Source organism: Furipterus horrens, unplaced genomic scaffold (genome assembly GCF_987537825.1).
Source record: "Furipterus horrens unplaced genomic scaffold, mFurHor1.1.pri manual_scaffold_17, whole genome shotgun sequence".
NCBI lineage: Eukaryota > Metazoa > Chordata > Mammalia > Chiroptera > Furipteridae > Furipterus > Furipterus horrens.
Genome location: NW_028327187.1, coordinates 56,653,770 through 56,675,149, shown reverse-complemented (window position 1 = coordinate 56,675,149; position 21,380 = coordinate 56,653,770). Strand labels below are relative to the sequence as shown.

The 21,380-nt window shown below is 39.7% G+C and overlaps 1 protein-coding gene across 1 annotated transcript in view; it reads right to left on the bottom strand.

The window, feature by feature from the left end:
* Positions 1-339: 339 nt before the first annotated feature.
* Positions 340-21,380, bottom strand: part of LOC149991045 (thymosin beta-15A) — a 40,385-nt gene continuing 19,344 nt past the window's right edge. The window contains exon 2 of the mRNA XM_090265091.1: positions 340-714. The gene's annotated coding sequence lies outside the window, so the exon portion shown is untranslated. The remainder of the gene's footprint in view (positions 715-21,380) is intronic.

Here is a 21,380-nt window from a genome sequence, read left to right as displayed (position 1 = left end):
ATGGTTTCACAGGTGTATAGTTATTCTAATTTATCAAGTTATACACATGAAATATGTACATGTCAATTATACCTTGATAACATGTTTTTAAGTGTATCTTTAGATAATTGTGCTTAAAATGCTGATTCTCAGCACTCCGCTGCCTCAAGAGATCCTGATTCAGTAGGTTTGAGATAGGATTCAAATTTTGTTTTAAAGAAAGCCCCCAAGCAATCCTCATGATTAAGTAAGTTCAGAAAATTCTGTTAAAGAACAAAGATACTTTCGAGTTTAGTTTTGATAAGCTTTATTTTTATTGAAATATAACATACATACAGGAAAGTGCACAAATTGCTCCATACGTCCTCAAGAAGTGAACACACCCATGCAATTTGCATCAAAATCAAGTCAATAATATTGTAATAATTATGTACGGTGCCAGGTGACTACTGGAAATATTGGGAGGAATACTTTGTTAAGAATATGGTTGTCTAAATCACTATGCTATACACCTGATACTAATACAAAATAATATTATATGTAAACTATAATTAAAAAATAAATTTTTAGAGGGGAGAAGATGGCAGAGGAGTGAGGGGAGGATGCGATTTCTGGCTCTCGAGACACGTCTGTAGTTTGGACTAATTGCAGACAGAACATCTCAGTGAGCAGCTGGACACTGGCAGGAGTCAAGTCTTGGCAATGCTGGATTAGAGAAAACCATCTGGGAGCAACCTGTTTGGTGAAGATAGCAGAAAAAAAAGGGATGAGAAGAAATTTCTGACTGGAGTGGCTCCCTGAGCTATGGCTGGAAGTACACAAAGACTTTTTAGTGACCACAGGCTTCCCCAGAGAGTTATCAGGAAGAGAGAGGATTTCCGCATGCTGGCTGAGCCAGGAGTGAGCCAGGTGGCATCTGGTGCTGAAAGACAAGAAACAGCATACTGCTGTGCATGTGAGAATGTTATTTCTTTTTCTATTTTTCTCTCATGTACTGCGGAGAGGGGAGGAAAGGTTGGGGGTGATAGGACATTCTTGAGGAGCGCAGGCGCAGAAGTGCGCTCAACCACTCCCCAACCCTCCCCTTGGGTAGCGTGGGCGTGCACAGGGAAGTGCCCTCATACACTGGCCCAGGCGTGTAGCCAGGTCGCCAGCCATGCATCCAGGTGCCCCTTGGACACACCCCAACAGACGTAAGATCAGTGCCCCAACGAGCACAGGGAGGACCCGCTGGGCATGCAGAAAACCATGCACAGAAACCCCTGGCCAACCCCAGTGGGCGCCAGGCCAGAGCACATCCCACTTGCACTAGCTCTGCTTGTGCCCGCCCAGGTGGGTGCGGGAACGGCAATTGGCTGCGGCGTGGGAACAACGGGCAGTGGCGACTCACAGACGCTCACTTCAACTGTGCACAAGTGTCCAGGGCCCTGCCCCAAGAAGCGAGAGACCAACTCCTGGGGCGCAGCTTGGCAGGCCTGAGGCTAGAGCGCAGGCCACCTTGTGCACGCACACGTGTGCACGCAAAAGCACCCCAGCTGGCTCCAAACAGGCGCCAAACGAACGCACTGGCCACAGCAGGCGCGTGGGAGTAATGCGGAGCACAGCGCTGATGCAAGGATCAGGAACCTCTGGCCCACCTCATTAGACCAGCTGTGTATACAGAAGAAGACAACACACAAAGGCTGAACTAAGTAAAAGCTTTCCTTTTTGTATTTTTTAAAATTTTTATTTCTATTTTAGTTTTTTATTTCTATTTTATTTTATTTTCATTTTTTAAATTTCTTGTTTTTGATTTTAATTTTAATTTTTACTTAAAAATAATGTTTTTAAAACTATCTCTTTAATTTATTTCATACCATCTCTCCTTCTCACCCTTCCTCTTCAATTTTTGTTTATTTGTTTGTCTGTTTTGTTTAGTCTCCCTTTCACACTAAATAAATAGAGGATAATGTAGAAAAAAATTCCCAGACAATAAAACAAAATGAAAAAAGATTGAAGAAGTATGAAGAACATGTAAGGGAATTACAGGATAACATGAGGAAAAATAACATCCGAATCATCGGAATAAAAGAGGGAGAAGAAGAACGAGGAATAGAGAAGCTGATAGGAGAAGTAATGACAGAAAATTTTCCCAACCTGATGAGAGAAAAAGTTCTGCAAGTTCAAGAGGCATAAAGAGTCCCAATGAAGAGGAACCCCCAAAAACCCACTCAAAGGCACATCATAATTAAAATAGCAACATTCAAAGACAAAGAGAGAATCCTAAAAGCAGCAAGAGAAAAACAGCAAATGACATACCAGAGAGTTCCGATAAGGCTATCGACTGATTTCTCAACAGAAACACTGCAAGCCAGAAGGGAATAGTCAAAAATATTTCAAACAATGAAAAATAAAGGCCTACAACCAAGAATACTCTACCCAGCAAGGCTCTCATTCAAAATAGATGGTGAAATAAGGAGTTTCCCAGACAAAGGAAGACTAAAAGAATACATCTTCACCAAACCAGCATTGCAAGAGATGCTAAAGGGAATGTTTTAAGAAAAAGAAGAAAAAAAAAAAAAAGAAGAAGTACACAGGTACAAAGGGAAATGAATAAACACATGTCAATAATAACCTTAAGTGTAAATGAATTAAATGCTCCCATTAAAAGACATAGGGTAACGGAATGGATAAGAAAACAGGACCCACATATTTGCTGTCTACAAGAAACACACTTCAAAACAGAAGATTTACACAGACTGAAAGTAAAGGGATACAAAAAAGTATTCCAAGCAAACGAACATGAAAAAAAAGCTGGGGTAGCAGTACTCATATCGGACAAACCGGATTTCAAAGCAAGGGCAATAAAAAGAGGCAAAGAAGAACATTTCATAATACTTAAGGGAAAAATCCATCAAAAAGATATAACACCGATAAACATATATGCACCCAACATAGGAGCATGCAAATACATAAAGGAAATACTAGAAGACCACAAGAAGGATATTAACAGCAACATACTCATAGTAAGGGACTTTAACACTTCATTATCAACAATAGACAGATCTTTGAAGCAAAGAAACACCAAGGATATTCAGGCATTGAAAAATACACTAACCACATGGACTTGACGAATATATATAGAACTTTTCACCCCAAAAAGAAAAATATACTTTCTTTTCAAATGCACATGGGACATTTTCAAAGATAGACCACATGATAGAACACAAAACAAGCCTCAACAAATTCAAGAAAATTGAAATCATATCAAGCTCCTTTAAAGACCACAATGCCTTGAAACTAAAAATCAACCTCAGAGAAAAAAAATCAAAGACACCCAAACTCATGGAGAATGAATAACATGCTATTAAATGATGAATGTGTTAAAATGACATCAAAGAAGAAATCAAGAAATTTCTGGAAACTAATGACAATGAACACACAACAGCCCAAAACCTATGGGACACAACAAAAACAATCCTAAGAAGGAAGTTCATAGCAATACAGGCATATCTGAAAAGGACAGAAGAATCTTAAATTAAAAATGTAACCCTACAGCTACAAGAACTAGAACAACAATAACAAACAAAGCATAGGGCAAGAAGAAGGAAGGAAATCATCAAGATCAGAGCAGAATTAAATGACATAGAGACCAAACAAACAATTTAAAAGATAAACAAAACTAAGAACTGGTTTTTTGAAAAAATAAATATAATGGACAAGCCTTTAGCCAGGCTCATCAAGAAAAAAAGAGAGAAGACCCAAAAAAACAAAATCAGAAACAAAAAAGGAGAAATCATGACTGATACCACAGAAATACAAAGGATTGTAAGAAAAGACTACAAACAACTGTATGGCAAGAAATTTGACAACCCAGAAGAAATGGACAAATTTCTAGAAACATATAACCGTCCAAAACTGAATCAAGAAGAAGTAGAAAGTCTCAACAGACCAATAACAAAGAAGGAAATTGAAACAGTAATCAAAAATATCCCGGCACATGAAAGCCCTGGACCGGATGGCTTCACAGTCATTTTATAAAACATTTAAGGAAGAACTAACTCCTACCCTCCTCAAACTATTCCAAAAAATCCAAGAAGAGGGGAAAATTCCAACCTCTTTCTATGAAGCCAGTAGTACCCTAATCCCAAAACCAGTTCAAGACACAACAAAGAAAGAAGACTACAGGCCAATATCACTGATGAACATAGATGCTAAAATACTCAATAAAATATTGGCAAACAGAATCCAGCAATACATCAAAAAAAAATCATACACCACAATCAAGTGGGATTCATCCAAGGGATGCAAGGATGGTTTAATATTCGCAAATCAATAAATATAATACATCACCTAAACAAAATTAAAGACAAAAATCACATGATCATATCAATAGATGCAGAAAAAGCATTTGATAAAGTACAACACCCATTTATGATGAAAACACTCAGCAAAATGGGAATATAAGGAGCATACCTTAACATATTAAGCCTATATATGAGAAATCTGAAGCCAATATCATACTTAACGGACAGAAACTGAAAACATTCCCCCTGAAATCAGGAACAAGGCAAGGCTGTCCACTCTCTTCACTTCTATTCAACAAAATGTTGGAAGTCCTAGCCACAGCAATCAGACAAGAAAAAGAAATAAAAGGCATCCAAATTGAGAAAGAAGAAGTAAAACTATCATTATATGCAGGTGACATGATAGTATACATAGAAAACTCTATAAACTCCACTAAAAGACTACTCGATATAATAAGTGAATTTGGCAAAATAGCAGGGTACAAAATAAATATACAGAAATCTAAAGCATTTCTGTACACCAACAATAAAATATCAGAGACAGAAACAAAAAAGAAAATACCATTTACTATAGCAACAAGAAAAATAAAGTACCTAGGAGTAAACTTAACCAAAGAGATAAAAGGCCTGTACTCTGAAAATTACATAATATTGAAGAAAGAAATGAAGGAAGATAAAAATAAATGGAAGCAAATACCATGTTCTTGAATGGCAAGAATCAACATCATCAAAATGGCCATACTACCCAAAGCAGTTCACAGATTCAATGCAATCCCTTTTAAAATACCAATTACATATTTCACAGACCTAGAATAAACACTTCAAAAATTTATATGGAACCAAAAAAGACCCCAAATAGCAAAAACAATCCTGAGACAGAAGAACACAGCAGGAGGAATCACAATACCAGACATCAAACAATACTACAAAGCCACTGTGATCAAAACAGTCTGGTACGGGCATAAGAACAGACATATAGTTCAATGGAACAGAATAGAGTATCCAGAAATAAATCCAGGAATATACGATCAACTAGTATTTGATAAAGGAGGGAGGAACATAAAATGGAGTGAGAAGAGCCTCTTTAACAAATGGTGCTGGGAGAACTGGGCATGGATGTGCAAAAAAAGAAACTAGACCACCAACTTACACCACACATGAGAATAAACTCAAGGTGGATCAAAGACTTAAATGTAAGCCATGACACCAAAAAGTCCTAGAGGAAAACATGGCAGGAAAATTTCAGATATTCCGTGTAACAATATTTTCACGGCTACATCTCCTAAGGCAAGAGAAATAAAGGAAAAAAATAAACAATTGGGACTACATCAAACTAAAGAGTTTCTGCTCAGCAAAAGAAAAGATCAGCAAGATGAAAAGGAAACCAACCATATGGGAAAACATACTTGCCAATGATATCTCAGACAGGGGACTGATCTCCAAAATATATAAAAAGCTTATATGCGTCAACATCAAGAAAACAGAAAACCCAATTAAAAAATGGGCAAAGGAACTGAACAAACACTTCTCCGAAGAGGACATACAGAAGGTTCATAGACACATGAAAAAATGCTCAACATCACTAGCCATCAGAGAGATGCAAATAAAAACCACAATGAGATACCACTTTACAGCAGTCAGAATGGCCATCATCAACAAATCAACAAACAACAAGTGCTGGTGAGGATGTGGAGAAACGGGAACCCTATTGCACTGTTGGTGGGAATGCAGACTGGTGCAGCCACCATGGAAAACAGTACGGAATTACCGCAAAAAAACTAAAAATGGAACTGCCGTTTGAACCAGCGATTCCACCGCTAGGATTATACCCGAAAAATCCTAAAACCCCAATTCAAAAGAATTTATGCACCCTTCTGTTCACAGCAGCACTGTTTACAATAGCTAAGTTCTGGGAACAGCCTAAGTGCCCATCTGTAGATGAGTGGATCAAAAAACAGTGGTACATTTACACAATGGAATACTATGCAGCAGAGAGAAAGAAGGAACTCCTGCCATTTGCAACAACATGGATGGAACTAGAGAGAATTATGCTTAGTGAAACAAGCCAGGCAAAGAAAGAAAAATACCATATGATGTCACCTAATACAGGAAACTAAAGAACAACATAAACAAATGAACTAAATAGGACAAGGAGCAAAATAACAGTCAATAGAGGGGAGGTTGGAAGGAGAGAATGGGGATAAGTAAGGGAAGGGTTTAGTCAAGGATCGTGTTTAAATAACTCATGGACATGGACAATGGGGAGGGATACGATTATGGGAGAAGGAGTGGGCTGGGGGGAGCAATCGGGAAAAAATGGGGCAACTATAATTAAAAAACCAAAAAATAAAATTAAAAAAAATAATATAAATAAATAAATTTTTTAAAAAACATCACTACCAGCACTCTAGATTCTCCCCAAGCGGCCCATCTCAGAAACTACTTTGTCTAAGGGTAACCATAAATCTCATTTATAAAAGCATTGATTAGTTTTGTCTGTTTTTGAACTTTATGTAAATGAAATGAAATACTGTGTACTCTTCTGTACTTGGCTTCTTTCATTCAATATTATTTTTTGTGAGATTTATTTGTTTTGCTGTCTGAATGACCATTCTTCATTTTTATCACCATTCTATTGTGTGAATATACCACAATTTATTCATTCACTCTACTCTTGAGTTGTTTCCAGTTTGAGGCTGTATGAACAGTGTGGTTGTAAATTTTCTTATGCTTGTCTTTTTGTGCACATACACACTCATTTCTGTTAGCTATATTACACTCAAGATTGGTATTGTTCTGTCAAGTGATATGTGTATTCTTAGTTTTAATAGGTAATTCCAGTTTTCCGAAATGATTGTTCCAATTTACACTTCCACCTACACCCCCATAGTAGTCCAGTTTTTCCACATTTTTGCTTATACATGGTGTTAGTCTTTTATTTTTGGCATTTTGTTGAGTGTTTAGTAATATTTAATGTGAATTGAATTTTTATTTCCCTCATAATTAAGGAAACTGTTCCTGCAGGGGTTTGAGGCCTGAAAAAACTTGCTAGAATGAGGGTTTGAGAAACGTGTCATTAATCAAACCTTGTTTTCCTAACAGCCCTGGCAGAGTGCATGCTATATAAGAATTGTTAAAAAATATTTGTTGATGAATGAACTAATGAATGAATGTAAGTGAAAAAAAATACTTCACTTGTAACTCTTCAGCTGCCTTAACTAAACCTTAAGATATTTCTTGAAAGAAACAGTTGTGGAAAACCATTTTTTAAGGATGTAAGGGATTACAGTTCCTCTGCAACTCAGAATTATTGACATGAAGGAGCCCGGTAGGCTTCAAGGTGAGTTACCAATAATTAAAAGGCCAGATTAGGTAGTGAAGAATTGTAATTGAGGATTAATAAGTAGGTACTACAAATTTTAACTTCTTGTTTTTACATTTCTTTAAATTGTTCTATTTAGTGTGTATATGTAGTGTGTATAATTAGAGGATAGTGGATACTAGTACTTTAGTCATTCAATCAATATATTTGTTGAACATCTACCAGATGGCAGGCATTGTGCTAAATCATGGTATAAATGAAAGAGCATGGGCTTTGTACATTAACACACTTGGTTTTGAATTCCTGAGCTTCTGCAACCTATTTAACCTCTCCAAATCTCAATTTTCTTATTTACAAAATATAGTTGTAATGCTACTCTTTCAGGTTTCATAAGGATTAAAGGAAGGAAGAAATATAAAGTACCTAAAGTGCCAACCTGGTACAGAGAATGCACACAATACCTTAATTTCTCACAACACTTAGGACAATGTGACTGTTACCAGAAAAAAATAGGTCCATTTGTCTGCATGTATCAAAATCCAATAAGACATGAATTGGACCTTACAGCAAATAAAGTAAGGGTTTCTTAGTTGAGAAAGTGGAGCCACACTGTGAGTCACAGGTGAGCTAATGTTTGAATAGCTGGCTCCCTGATGACTTCTAGGGGATGGACTATATAGGGGACTAAGGTAATTAGAGTCATGGTTAAGGTCATAGTCTCTACTGATTGGTAGGCACTAGGGTAGAGGGTAGTTGATTATTGCATATGGTTGTGATTTCAGCGATGGCATCACTTTATCTGGTTTCCCAAGGATGTAGTCAGTGGGGTCATTTTGGAGCTCAAACACAACTCAAGCCTAGATGTTATCTCTAGTTTGGCTGAACCTCTATGTGGTCAACAGACTCAAGGCTTTGTTCCTAAAAATATTTGATGCTGACCAGAACCCCATTGTCCTGAGTGTTTAATGATAAGGAAGTGCATGTGCAAGGGAGAAGTGGGTGTCAGGGCAGCCTTGCTCTAAGAAATCACCCGGAGACCAGTGTGGAATCAGGTAATGGGTTTATTGAGGGAAAAAGGGGCGAAAGGGGTGGAGGGGAGAGGCAACTCCTGGACCAATCCAAGGGCCCATAGGAGCAAGGGGAATGGGGATCAAGGGAATGAGAAATGTGGTACGGGGAATGGGGAGTGGTGTATGGTGAATGAGGAGCAAGAAGACAAGGTATGGGGTATGGGGAATGGGGAGTGGGGACACTTGGTCCTCCTCGTGGGCACATAGGAGTCCCACCTGAGCTTGTGCAGGCACCTTTTTTATACTTGCCAACCACACATTTTGGTGAGGGTGAGTTCCCTTATCAACATATTCAGCAGGTCACTTACATCTCATTGCTTCCCACCACGCCAGGTTAGTTAACATATTGGGTTAGGTCCATTACCATTTCCCCTGGAAATGGGTTCAGTGTATCAACATATCCTTTTGGAACAGCTAAATCCAGGGCCAGGTTGATTAGCATATACCAAAAGTCCAGATGTGCATTCTGGCTGCCTCCATGTTCTGACATTTCCAGTTCTTTTTAAATATATATATTTTATTCATTATGTTTTTACAGTAGTCCCAAGTTTCTGCCTTTTCTCCCCTCTGCCCAGTAACCCCCTTCCCTCCAGCAATGCCTCCCTCTTTAGTTCATGTCCATGGGTCATGCATATAGATTCTTTGGCTTCACCCATTCTTATATTATTCTTAACTTACCCCTGTCTATTTTGTACCAACCAATTATGCTTCTTAATCCCTGCACCATTTCTCCTTTTCTCCCCCTTCCCCCTCCCAGCTGATCACCCTCCAAATTATCCCCATAACTATGATTTGTTCCTATTTTGGTTTACTTAGTTGGATTTTGTTTTTATTTTGTAGATTCACTTGATAGTTGTGAGTCTGTTCTCATTTTAAGGTTCATAATTTTGATCTTCTTTTTCTTAAGTAAGTCCCTTTGACATTTTATATAATAATGACTTGGTGATGATGAACTCCTTTAGCTTTACCTTGTCTGGGAAGCGCTTCATCTGCCCTTCCATTCTAAATGATAGCTTTTCTGGATAGAGTAATCTTGGTTGTAAAAAAGTTCTTGCTTTTCATCATCTTGAATACTTCTACTAGCCCCTTCTTGCCTACAAGTGTATTTTGAGAAATCAGCTAGTAGTCTTATAGGCACCCCTTTATAGGTAACTCTCTGCTTTTCTCTTGCTGCATTTAAGATTCTCTCTTTATCTTGAACTTTTGGAATTTTAATTATGATGTGTCTTGGTGTGGTCTTCTTTGGGTCTATCTTGGTCTGGACCTCTGTGCTTCCTGGACTTGCATGTCTATTTCCTTTGCCAAAGTTGGGGAGTTTTCCTTCATTATTTTCTCACATAAGCCTTCGATTTCTTGCTCTTCCTCTCCTCCTTCTGGTTCCCTTATAATTTGGATATTGACACGTTTAAAGTTGTCTCAGAGGTTCCTAAACTTCCCCTTGTTTTTTTTTTTTTTCAATTATTGTTTCCTCATTCCATACTGGTTGACTGTTTTTTTCTTCCTTATGTTCCAAATCATTGATTTGAACCTTGGTTTTCTTCCCTTCACCATTGGTTTTGTGTGGATTTTTCTTCATTTCATTTAGCATAGCCTTCACTTCTTCTCTTATGCATTTGCCATACTTAAGAATATCTGTCAAGCCTGTGAGCATCTTCACCACCAGTATTTTGAATTTTATGTTTGTTAGGTTGACTGTTTCCTCATCACTTAGTTCTCCTACTGGAACCTTGATCCATTCCCCCTTTTGGGCCATACTTCTCTGTTTTCTCATCTTGACAGGCTCCTGTTTGTTTGCCTCTGTGTCTTAGGTAGAGCTGTCATACCTGTTATGTTGTAAGGGGCGGAGCCTTAAGTATTCGTCAGTACAGGACAACCCGTTTCACCATGTTGTGACACTGTATGCGGGGGAGGGGTCTGAGAGGGAACAATGCTGCTTGCTCAGCACTCGCCACTTCTCCAGGCACTTCTCCCATTTCCGTGTGGGACTGGTGCCTCTCTAGCTGTTGCCCTGGGTGTTGTTCCCAGAGTGGGTGGGTCTGCAGATGTTCTAGGACCATGGGGCCCTTTAAACACGTGGACACTGCTGATAGACTGGCAGTTTCTGCCTCTGCCCCAACACCTACTGGTTTGCAGAGTCAGAAGCAACGGGGCTCTATTTTCCCTGGCACTGGAACCATGAGCTCTGCGGTCTGGTCTGGTGCTGGGAGCACTCCCTAGGTGTTCTTCCTGACTTTTAAAAATGTGTGACTGTGCTTTCTGCCAGCATGCCACTGCCACCACCACAGCCGCTGCCGCCACCACACTGCATCCGCTCCACCCTGGCTCTGCCCCTCCTACCTGTCTGGATGAGTATTTCTTCTTTATATCTTTGTTTGTTGGACTTCCATGTAGCTTGATTTTCTGGAACTTCTGGTAGTCTCTAGTTTTGAGGTAGTTGTATTCCTTCTTAGTTGTGGAAAGAGATGCAGTGTGTCTGTCTAGGCCTCCATCTTGGCTGAAAGTCTCCTCTAGTCTTTTGTTTGTAACAAAAAGAATGATGCTAAGATCCAGGGTCATGGATAGAGGGTTTAGGGGGAAAGGGTGTTGTAGTTGTTCTGATTAGTTCCTGTAACATAAGGGCATAGTCAGAGTGTACATTACCCTCTGGGTTTATATTTCCATGTTTCTTGTGTTAGTAGAGGTTGGTACCGAGGAGTAGACAGGGCATGAGGGTGTGGGCTGTTGGTACCATGCTGTATTGACAGTTATTTTGATGCAGCTTACAAGGAGTCACAGGAGGCAGGGTCCTAGAATAAGAGCTAAAAGTAGTGTTAGAAAAGGTGTAAGAAGGGGCTGTGAGGCTTTTACTCCCATTCAAGAAGTGTATGTCTGAGCGTGGTGGATGGGCTGTACTCCTGTTCAAGCAGTGTATATCTCATCCTGGGGGATTGGCTGGTCATGGTAATCTCTCAGCATTATGGTTAAGTGGGTTGCCTGTGCTATAGCTGTATTGACAGTCCTATGGGTAAAATAGTATATGTAATTAATATTGGTGCTGTGTGGGGATTCAGGATTTGATTCCCATCAGCTTCAGGAAGAATGCATTGTCCACAGGATGTCATAGGAACCAGGCTATTGTTTGGCCAGATGCTGGTCAGGGCCTTGAGTCTTCCAGGTCTTTAGTAAGACTCGGTCCCCTGGCTGGAATGGGTCAGGTGGGTAGATAAACCTGCAATGAACAAACTTGTGAAAAATTGTTAATTTATACCACAACCTATAAACCAGTCACTGAGTCTATAGGACTGTCTTGGGAAGACATTCAATTGCAAAGCCTTTTTTTTTTTTTGAATGATATTTAACAGCTGCAACTTGACAGATTCTTTGTGCCTGCACATTGAGCATCTCTGATGATGTATGTCACAAACCCAGTTTCAACTTCCTAATGAAAATAAACTTTGAAGACAGTTAGTTGCACTAGTCTATAGTCCACCAGTGAGCATTGTGATTTTCCTTAAATCATGATTTTTCTCCTTAAGATCACCCTCATTGTCATTAAAGTAACTGTATTAAGTCCAATTTTAATTTAGCCTGTTTTCAAGAACACAGCAAGAGTAACCACTGATCACATATGATCTTTAAGTCCACTTTGCTGGGACTTATACAAGGAACCTTCAGATTAGCTGTTTAGTTTTCCCTTCAGGGCATAGAAGCTGAGCCCTACACTAACCACCAGGCCTTGCCTGTAAACACCTGCTTCTTTCAAGTCCTTGAGGTTTTCCATTGTGCCTTAAGGTTCTTTTTAGCCACCTTTCATGAAAGCAACCTTTGTTCCTTCCCATGAAAGACTGCCATGAGTCACACAACCTGCCAAGGTATGTGTACCAGGTTTTTTCCTTGTGGGATTTCATTAGCTTTGAAAGTCAATCTCAGTTCCTTGGGGCTTTCTGGTAACAGCCAGAGCCCAGGCACACCTCCGTCAGGCATGACATTCCAGTCAAAGCCTCCGTTGAAAAAAACCCCTGTTAACAACCAGTCTTATTAATTTCATGCAGAGAAACTCCCCCAGAAAGCCAAATTCTAGAAGGATCAGGTAGGAAGAAAAATGTAAATGAAGAAGGAAATTTCTTGTCCTTCTAATACTCACTAAAATTACATCTCTGTGCCCTATACTTTCCATTACTAAAACCATCTAACAAAACTTCTATATACCTTTAATTTTCATGCCTTACACTCTCCCTTGTTCACTTTCCTACATAGTGTGAAGCTTTAACTCTCTCCAGGCTCATACTTTTACACCCTTTTATATTTTTCTTTACAACTTTCCATAGACCTTCTGCAACATTCACAAACTTTCTAAATACCTTTTACTCTTTCAGATTTAACATATGCTTATTTTTTTCTTATTATTTCTTCTCTATTCCCCATGTCCTTCTTTCTCATGCCATACATGGATGTGGCATAACTCTTTCCTTATTCCTTAACTCCTTTCTTTCTCTTTTCTTCCCTTCACTTTCTTTAACTGACACAGACCATCTATGACTTATATAAACTCTTTTCAGCATGCTCAGAGGCTCTGCAACATATGCAATTCTGCAACATAACATTCTAAAATAATCATTAGAATTATAAATAAAAGTATATTAGAACTTTGTAGACTTTTGGAGATTCTCGTAGAATTTCCTTATTTGACAAAGCTTTCCAAGCATTTCAAAATGTCTTAAGCCTGATTAGTCTAAAATTTCCTTTTTTGTAAGAAAAGAATAAATCCTTGAGATATTTCAAGGGCCCTTTGAAATACCTCAGAGCCATAGAGAAAAGTCCTTTAAATTTTAAGTTCTGGAAATATTGTCAAACATTTGATTTAAGGAATATATGTATGAAATGATATTTAACTATTTATTTAAAGTGATAATAAAAGATATATAACATTAATATAGGCTGACAAAATTTCAGTTCTCAGAATTGAGAGACATGAATTTTTGAACATTAGTTACGTATTTGAGTAATGTATCACAACACATAATTATTTTACTAAACAGAACTTCTTTGGCTATTAGGCAGATATAAGAAAAAAATTTTTACAGCCTTTCTGTCAAGGCTTGGGTCAGGCAAGCAAGGAATAGCATCACCTCCTGCTAGGTGATTAGCTGGCTGATTGGCTGGAAAACAAACATAGCAACTACTTTGTAAAGCAGAGAGAAATGATGGTGGTAGAGGTGTAGATGGAGCAGTCAAAGAAAAGGGAAAAAGACTTATGAGTGACGGAATTTGAACGAGAAGACCTACTTAGATCAGGACATGGAAAGTCAGAACTTTTCATTGCAGGCTAAAATTTTCCTCTATCCTCTCGAGATATAAACCTAAGTTGAAAAATTGCGCCACAGGGATGGGAGTTCCCCATGAGGCTTGTGCACATCTCAGGTATTGACCCCAGACACCCCTGCGAGGCCCCTACTCATGTAGGGATGCCCAAGAACGCAGGTCGGAGAGAGGAAGTGCCTTTTTTATCTTCGGAGCCCAGGCAGAATCTGAGCACTCATTTCAGATTTTATTGTTTCTACCTCCAAACACTGACCTAGCAAATTTGAATGGTCCACCCCCACAACACAGCATTTCCTTTACTCCAAAAGTGAGATGTTCCAAATGACTGATAATGGAAGGAAGAGAGTGGGGAGTGGTGGGTGGTTTGAGGCAGAGAGCGGAGGAAAATGCCAGTGAGTTCTGAGGAGAGGGAAAAGAGGACATACACCCTAATGGGTCCATGGGGTCCTGTAACCTCCTGGAAAAGGATAAGTTGTGGTCAGGCCAAAGCTGAAAGGGGACGGGGGAGGGAGGAGTGGATGGAGACCCTGAGACCATTGGCCATTATGGCTGAGTAAGTTGTAGAAGCCAGTAAGAAATTTGAAGTCAAATGTTCCGTGTTCTGGTCAACAGTGTTGATTATCAAAAGAATTTTGAGGCCAGGCAACAGTGGAGAGAAAAATTATTTTCTTAGCAGGACCTGATATGCTCCCATGGCACTGAGAATAATGACCCAGAGGGTGAGTCTAAGATTAAATGAATCAGGAGGGTTAAGGGGTGTCCCCACTTAAGCTGCTGATTCTACAAGGTGCAAAGGCCCCAAGCAAACTATCCATGGGGAGGGCATCCCCAGCCGCATCTGGAAATTCAATGAGGTGCAAGGCCCCAAGGAAGACAGACCTAGGCCTAGGGTTTTTGAGCAGAGCCACAATAGGCTCAGAAGCAAGACAGTCAATGTGATGAGACTTGCCCAATGAGATGAAACTCAACTAGTTGTTGTCCAGTGTGGATGGAGGGCAGGCTACGGCAAAAGGTCTGGAGGCAGAGATCATCAGACAGGCATATCTCTCAAGCAAGGTGCAAGGGGAGAGGGTGAGAGGGTTCAGACAAACAGGATCAGGGGGTAAGCCTGGGATGTGCTGCTTCAGCCCACTGCTCCCCTGCCTTCAAGCTGTCATTGACCACTCTCGGAGCCCCTCCCAGGTTTTGGCACCAAAATGTCAGGACAGCCTTGCTCTGAGGAATAACCCTGAGACCACTGTGGGATCAGGCAATGGGTTTATTGAGGGAAAAAGGGGGGCAGAGGGGAGCGGGGAGAGGCAGCTCCCGGACCAACCCAAGGGCCCATAGGAGCAAGGAGAATGGGGAGCAAGGGAACGGGGAACAGGGTATGGGGACTCCGGGTCCTCCTTGTGGGCCTGTAGGAGTCCCACCTGCACTTCTGCAGGCACCCTTTTTATTCAGTGAGTGTGAGTTTGCTTATCAACATATTCAGTAGGTCATTTACATCTCATTGCTTGCCCCCCACACCAGGTTAGTTAACACATTGGGCTAGGTATATTACCATTTCCCCTGGAAATGGGTTCAGTCCATCAACATATCCTCTGGGAACAGCTAAATCCTGGGCCAGGTTGATTAGCATATACCAAAAGTCCAGGTGTGCATTCTAGCTGCCTCCATGTTCTGACAGGTATGTACTGGCTGGGTATTTTATGGAGTACCTCTCAGTTGGGATTTGGCTGATGTCTTTCTCATGATTATATTGGAATTATGTGTTTTGTGAGTAGAATACCGTAGAGGTCAACTGTCATTTTCATTACATAATATTAAAAGTACATACTACCAACATAGTTTATCCCTGTTGATGTAAACCTTGTCAATTTAGCTGAGGTATTATGGGTCAGGTTTCTTTACTGTAAAGTTATACTTTTATTTCTTTTCTATGCTGTACTGTTTAGAGGGAAGTCACTATGCACATCCCATACTTAAGTAATGGGAGATATGTTTTATTTCCTTGAGGGTAGAGTATCTATATAAATACATGGATTTTTCTGCATGGGAGATTTGTCTATTCTCCCCCATTCATTCATTCATTCATTTACTCATTCATTCTTTCTTTCGTCATTTACTTATAGCTGTATGAACTCCTGGATATTTGTTTTATACATTGAGTTACAATCCAATACTACTTTATTTATTTATTTGTTTGTTTGTTTACTTGCTGAAATTGCTCTTTTGGCCATTGGAAGATCTTTCAGTTGGCTCCTATATTCCTTTGACATAGTTCAATCAATTGTGTGGGTTTTGGGGGGGCACTTCTTCACTTTATGGCACTAAAAGCTGTTCTAGTATCATCTTGTATATTTCCTGTTCCAATTCTAGAATCAGCCCTTTATCCAAAGATTCTTGGCTCCTTTCATTGGAAAATGGTTTTGGAAACCAAGATCTAGGCACAAGGTGTGCTCATTGTTATGGGGATGAAGGTTAACTTGTCTGTAATTCTTCCTATCAAGTGAAAGTTTCTTTGTCATGATCTTCTTTTGTCCTGCTCCGTGATCTTTGATACCACTCTTCCTTTCTCTAGGCAATAAGCCTTATGGGTTAGGGCTAGTGATTTCAGAGTATCAGGGGAAGGAGTGATAGTAACAAACTCTACTTATGCCCATGTGTGAATTTGTCATATGTGTTACATCGCTGTTTGTCATTTTTCCAATCAGATAAGAGGGATTTTCCTGGATGACAATAGCTATGCCACTTAATCTCCCTTCCCAACAGATGTGCACAAAAAGCTATTTTATTTATGCTTTGAAAGTTTTATAACTTATCCCATAATACAGACCTCTTAGAAACCAGTTTTGCAAAGACCATGCTCATTTGTTCAACTTGCCTATTTTTCTTTTAGAACCACATTTTAACTGACTATCAGAAATATAGTAGATTTTCTATGAATTCAATATAACTCTTCTTTCTCTCACTCTTATTTGAAACATATGTACATGCAAATTTAAGACCATTATATTGTATATCAAACAAATGCAACATGTATAGCATTTGGAGTCTACATTTTCCTCTTTGGCCCTGAAACATAATGTTGGGGTACAGTTCTCCATGGGTCTTTCTAGTTTCTGCATGTGTTGCAAGCAAAAACCTGACTGCCCTTTGTTCTGGACTCTCTTTTCAAAGACATTTGTATAGGAAAGATCCTTAGAATATAGAGATAAGTTTTTCCCATAATAGCAATTTGCTTATAACCTTGGAATATAGAGGTGATGTTCCCTCTGGAGCATAAGGCAGGCATATTTACTGCCCATTATAAAATATTTGTGCCCACTAGACTCAGGTTTATTTTTTAACACCACTGACTCCATGAGAATGTGTTATCTTACACTCTTCCTGTCACTCTGTGGAAATCATGGCTCAAAAACCAATGAAAAAATGCTGATACTCTGGCTACTGCTCTTGCTTTGAATATTAAACAGCCCTTCATTCTGCCCATGTTTTCTATCAGCATCCGTAAACTGTGACAAACTAAGCTTTGTAAGTTAGTTCTTCACAGTTTGGGCAATGATGCTGACAAAGATACAGTTTTTCTAGAAGAGAAAGGGTGAGGGCCTTATAAGCTAATTAATGGGACTTAGAGAAAGTCTGTGAGTCAGTAGCGACCTGTTGACAAAATTGTATGGTTAATTTGGCAACCAAATGACCTCCACTTTAATACCCATCAATGAGAAATTGGGGAGGTGGTTTCAGAATGAGAACTGGGAAGGAGGTTCAAAGACAGCTTACTGAATGACGCCATGGTTGTTAACTCTCCTACAAAAAGATGTTTTCCTCTATATGGTGGTTACCTTAAGGTCTATTACACTGTAACAACTGGCAGTAAAATTCAGCCTGGATGGGCCCCTTCTCATACAACAATTACCCAGCTGCTATGAGCAAAAACTAGGTAAATTTTAAATTTTTTTCTTAGTAAAAGAGATGAGATTTGTGGGGAATATAATGTTTGTTAAGGAAGAATGTCAATAGCTGGCCTCTATTATAGATCAATCCCCTCTTTCAGTCTACAATTTCAACCTTATAACTTGGATACCTATAAGAGAGTTTAGGTATTCTCAGGGAGATTTTGAGACAAACTCAGATGGAAAAACCATAGATGAGGCATTTACTAGTATTCTAGCTCTTACTGCCCTGGATTGGGTTTACAATGCTGATGAAGGTGACCCATTGGAGAATGAGAAACTGACCAAAAGAAACCTAGATAAATTCTTGCAATCCAGTGTCTTCCTAGAAAACTCCCCCAAGCCCAGATGTTGAAACTGGCCCAAAAGGTAGATGTTATGACAGTGGCACAAGAGATGCCCTGGATTAAAGTGGACTCCTTAAAACAATTTGCCACTATGTAAGGGAAGCCTGAGTCAGCTATAAGACACAAACCTTACAGCTCCAGGCAGAAGGCAATGTGGCTATGGCTGTGGCTGCTGAGTCACTGAGTTTCAAAGCTAAAATAAATGGTGCCACCATGAAGAACTTTCAACTTGATATAAAGCATTAGGCATGCTGAAAACATTAAAAATTCATTTAGTTGAGACATAAGCTGGTGCTATACCAGTCAAAACTGAGAGTAAATGCAAAGCCTTGTTGCATGACATATAGCTTCTCTCTCTGTATGTGCCTCCAATACCTCCCCATGCACCCCACCTCATCTTTTTAAAAGGTAAGAACAGAAATGTGGCTGATCCCAATGGGGAAAGAAGTTATACATACTCATCTGAATATTCTGGTGAATTTGGGAAAAGGGTGGAACTCAAACTTTAATGGTTCTATTGGATATTGGTACTCCAGTTAATAACCTACAAGATTTGTGGAATGAAAAGGTGCCTGGATTCAGCTAATGAGGTTTGGATATGGTTCCCAGGGAAGCAGAGCAGCTAATATAAGTTTGTGAATGAGATCCTTGGGCCAATTCATCATACCATGGCCACTGATTCTACATCTAAATTTGTAGTTAGAAGTAATTTGTTGTGAGATCATATGTCCACATGTCATAAGTGGAGATTCTCTCAATTGATAAGAGCCACATGTAGAGAAATAATAGTGGGATACATTTCATTGCTCTACAACCCTCCTCTCTGCCCCCCTCTCTCTGGGTAGTCTAACAGAAATAGTGTAGCATTCTAGGAGAAACAAGAGAAATTGCCCTAAGGATTTAAAAGCAGTGATTATGGCAAGAGCTACATTATTTCAACACAGTAGTTTTATATGCACAGTGAAAAAGACAAACAGAAGCTAGAGGCTTACTGAATTATTACTAGCTGGATCCAGTTTTGCTCCCATAGCTCTGGTTCTTCTAGTCATTGTGACTGCAACTGAATCTATTACGCAGAATGATGGCCCTTGGAATGATGTTTCAGACATCGCTAATGTCTTATTTCCCCCCATACCAGTAGCATTGAGGATCAAGATAAGTTTGCACTCATGTCACAAAACTTCGAATATATATTTGCTGTGTTCCCCCAGGGCTACCTAAATTTCCTGCCATCAGGACTTACCACAAGTGCCTCTACCCTCTGATGTCCATAACTCTAATTATGTGGATGTCGTCCTATTGGTTGAGTCAGAAGCCTTAGTCTCAACATCCCTGACTGGTGTCATCATATCTCTGCCAGTAGAGAGGCTGATAAACCCAACAAAATTCAGGGACCCACTTGCCAAGTGAAGTTTCTTGTCAATGTGGGCAGATTCACAATGCTTAATCCCTCTGACTGTCAAGGAAAAACTGTTGTCTCTTAGGTCCCACACATCAAATAGAAAAAAAAAATTTAACAAGAGTTCCAGCCAAGATGGAGTCATAAGTAGACACACTGCATCTACCTCTACAACTAAGAAAGAATTGCAACTACCTCAAAACTAAAACTAAAATTAAAACTAAACAAACAGAAGTACCAGAAAACTAAATTGTATGAAAGTCCAACAAATGCATAAATAAAGAAAAAATACTCATCCAGACAGGTAGGAAGGGTGGAGAGGACGCAGTGTGGCAGCAGCTGTGGCAAGGCAGTGGCCGTGGCTGGTGGCCAGGGGCTGCTGTAAAACACAGTCATACATTGTAACAGTAGAGAAGAAAACCTGGGAAGCGATCCCAGCCCCAGACCAGACTGTGCAGCTCTCAGTTCCAGTGCTAGAAAAATAAAGCTACATTGCTTCTGATGTGAAAACCAGTGTGGGTGGGGGTAGAGGAAGAAACTGCCAGTCTCTCAGCAGAGTGCAATTGTTTAGAGGGCCCCTACTGTCCTAAGATGTCTGAAAGCCCACCAACTCTGAGAACTACAACCAGGGCAATAGCTAGAGGAGTGCCAGTCCCATATGGGAAGTGGGAGAAGTGACTGGAAAAGGGGTGAGTGCTGAGCAAGTGTCATTGTTCCCTCTCAGACCTCTCCATCACATAGTCCCACAACATGGTGAAACAGGTCGCCCAGCACTGACGAATACCTAAGGCTCCGCCCCTTACAGCTTAACTGGTGCAACAGCTCTATCTAAGACACAGAAGCAAACACGGAAAGCTGCCAAGATGAGGAGACAGAGGAGTATGGCCCAAAAGAGGGAGCAGATCAAGGTTACATTGGGAGAACTAAGTGATGAGGAGATAGCCAACTAATAGACACAGAGTTCAAAACATGTTGATAACAATGCTCACAGAATTGAGCATACTTAATCAAGTATGACAAACACATAAGGGAAGATACGAAAGCTATGCTAAGTGAAATGAAGGAAAACTTACACAAAATCAGTGGTTAAAGGAAGGAAACCAGGGTTCAAGTCAATGATTTGGAAAATATGGAAGAAATAAACAGTCAACCAGTACAGAAGGAGGAAACAAGAATTGGAAAAAAAAAAAAAAAAGAGGAATGGCTTAAAATCTCTGTGACAACTTTAAAGATGCTAACATCCGAATGATAGAGGTGCCAGAAGGAGAAGAGGAAAAGCAAGAAATTAAAAACTTATGTGAAAAAATAATAAATGAAAATACCCTTAATTTGGCAAAGTAAATAGCGTGCAAGTGCAGGAGGCACAGAGAGTCTCAAATAAATTGGAACCAAAGAGGACCACGCCAAGGCACATCATAATTAAAATTCCAAAGGTTAAAGATAAAGAGAGAATCTTAATAGCAGCAAGAGAAAAGAAAAGAGTTACCTACAAAGGGACGCCTATAAGACTATCAGCTGATTTATCAAAGTAAATTTAGCAGGCAAGAAAGGACTGGCAAGAAGTATTCAAAGGGGTAAAAAGCAAGGGCCTATAATCAAGACTACTCTATCCAGCAAAGCTATCATTTAGAGTGGAAAGGTAGATAAAGTGCTTTCCAAACAAGGTAAAGCTAAAGAAGTACATCATCACCAAGCCATTATATGAAATGTTAACAGGACTTATTTAAGAAAAAAGAAG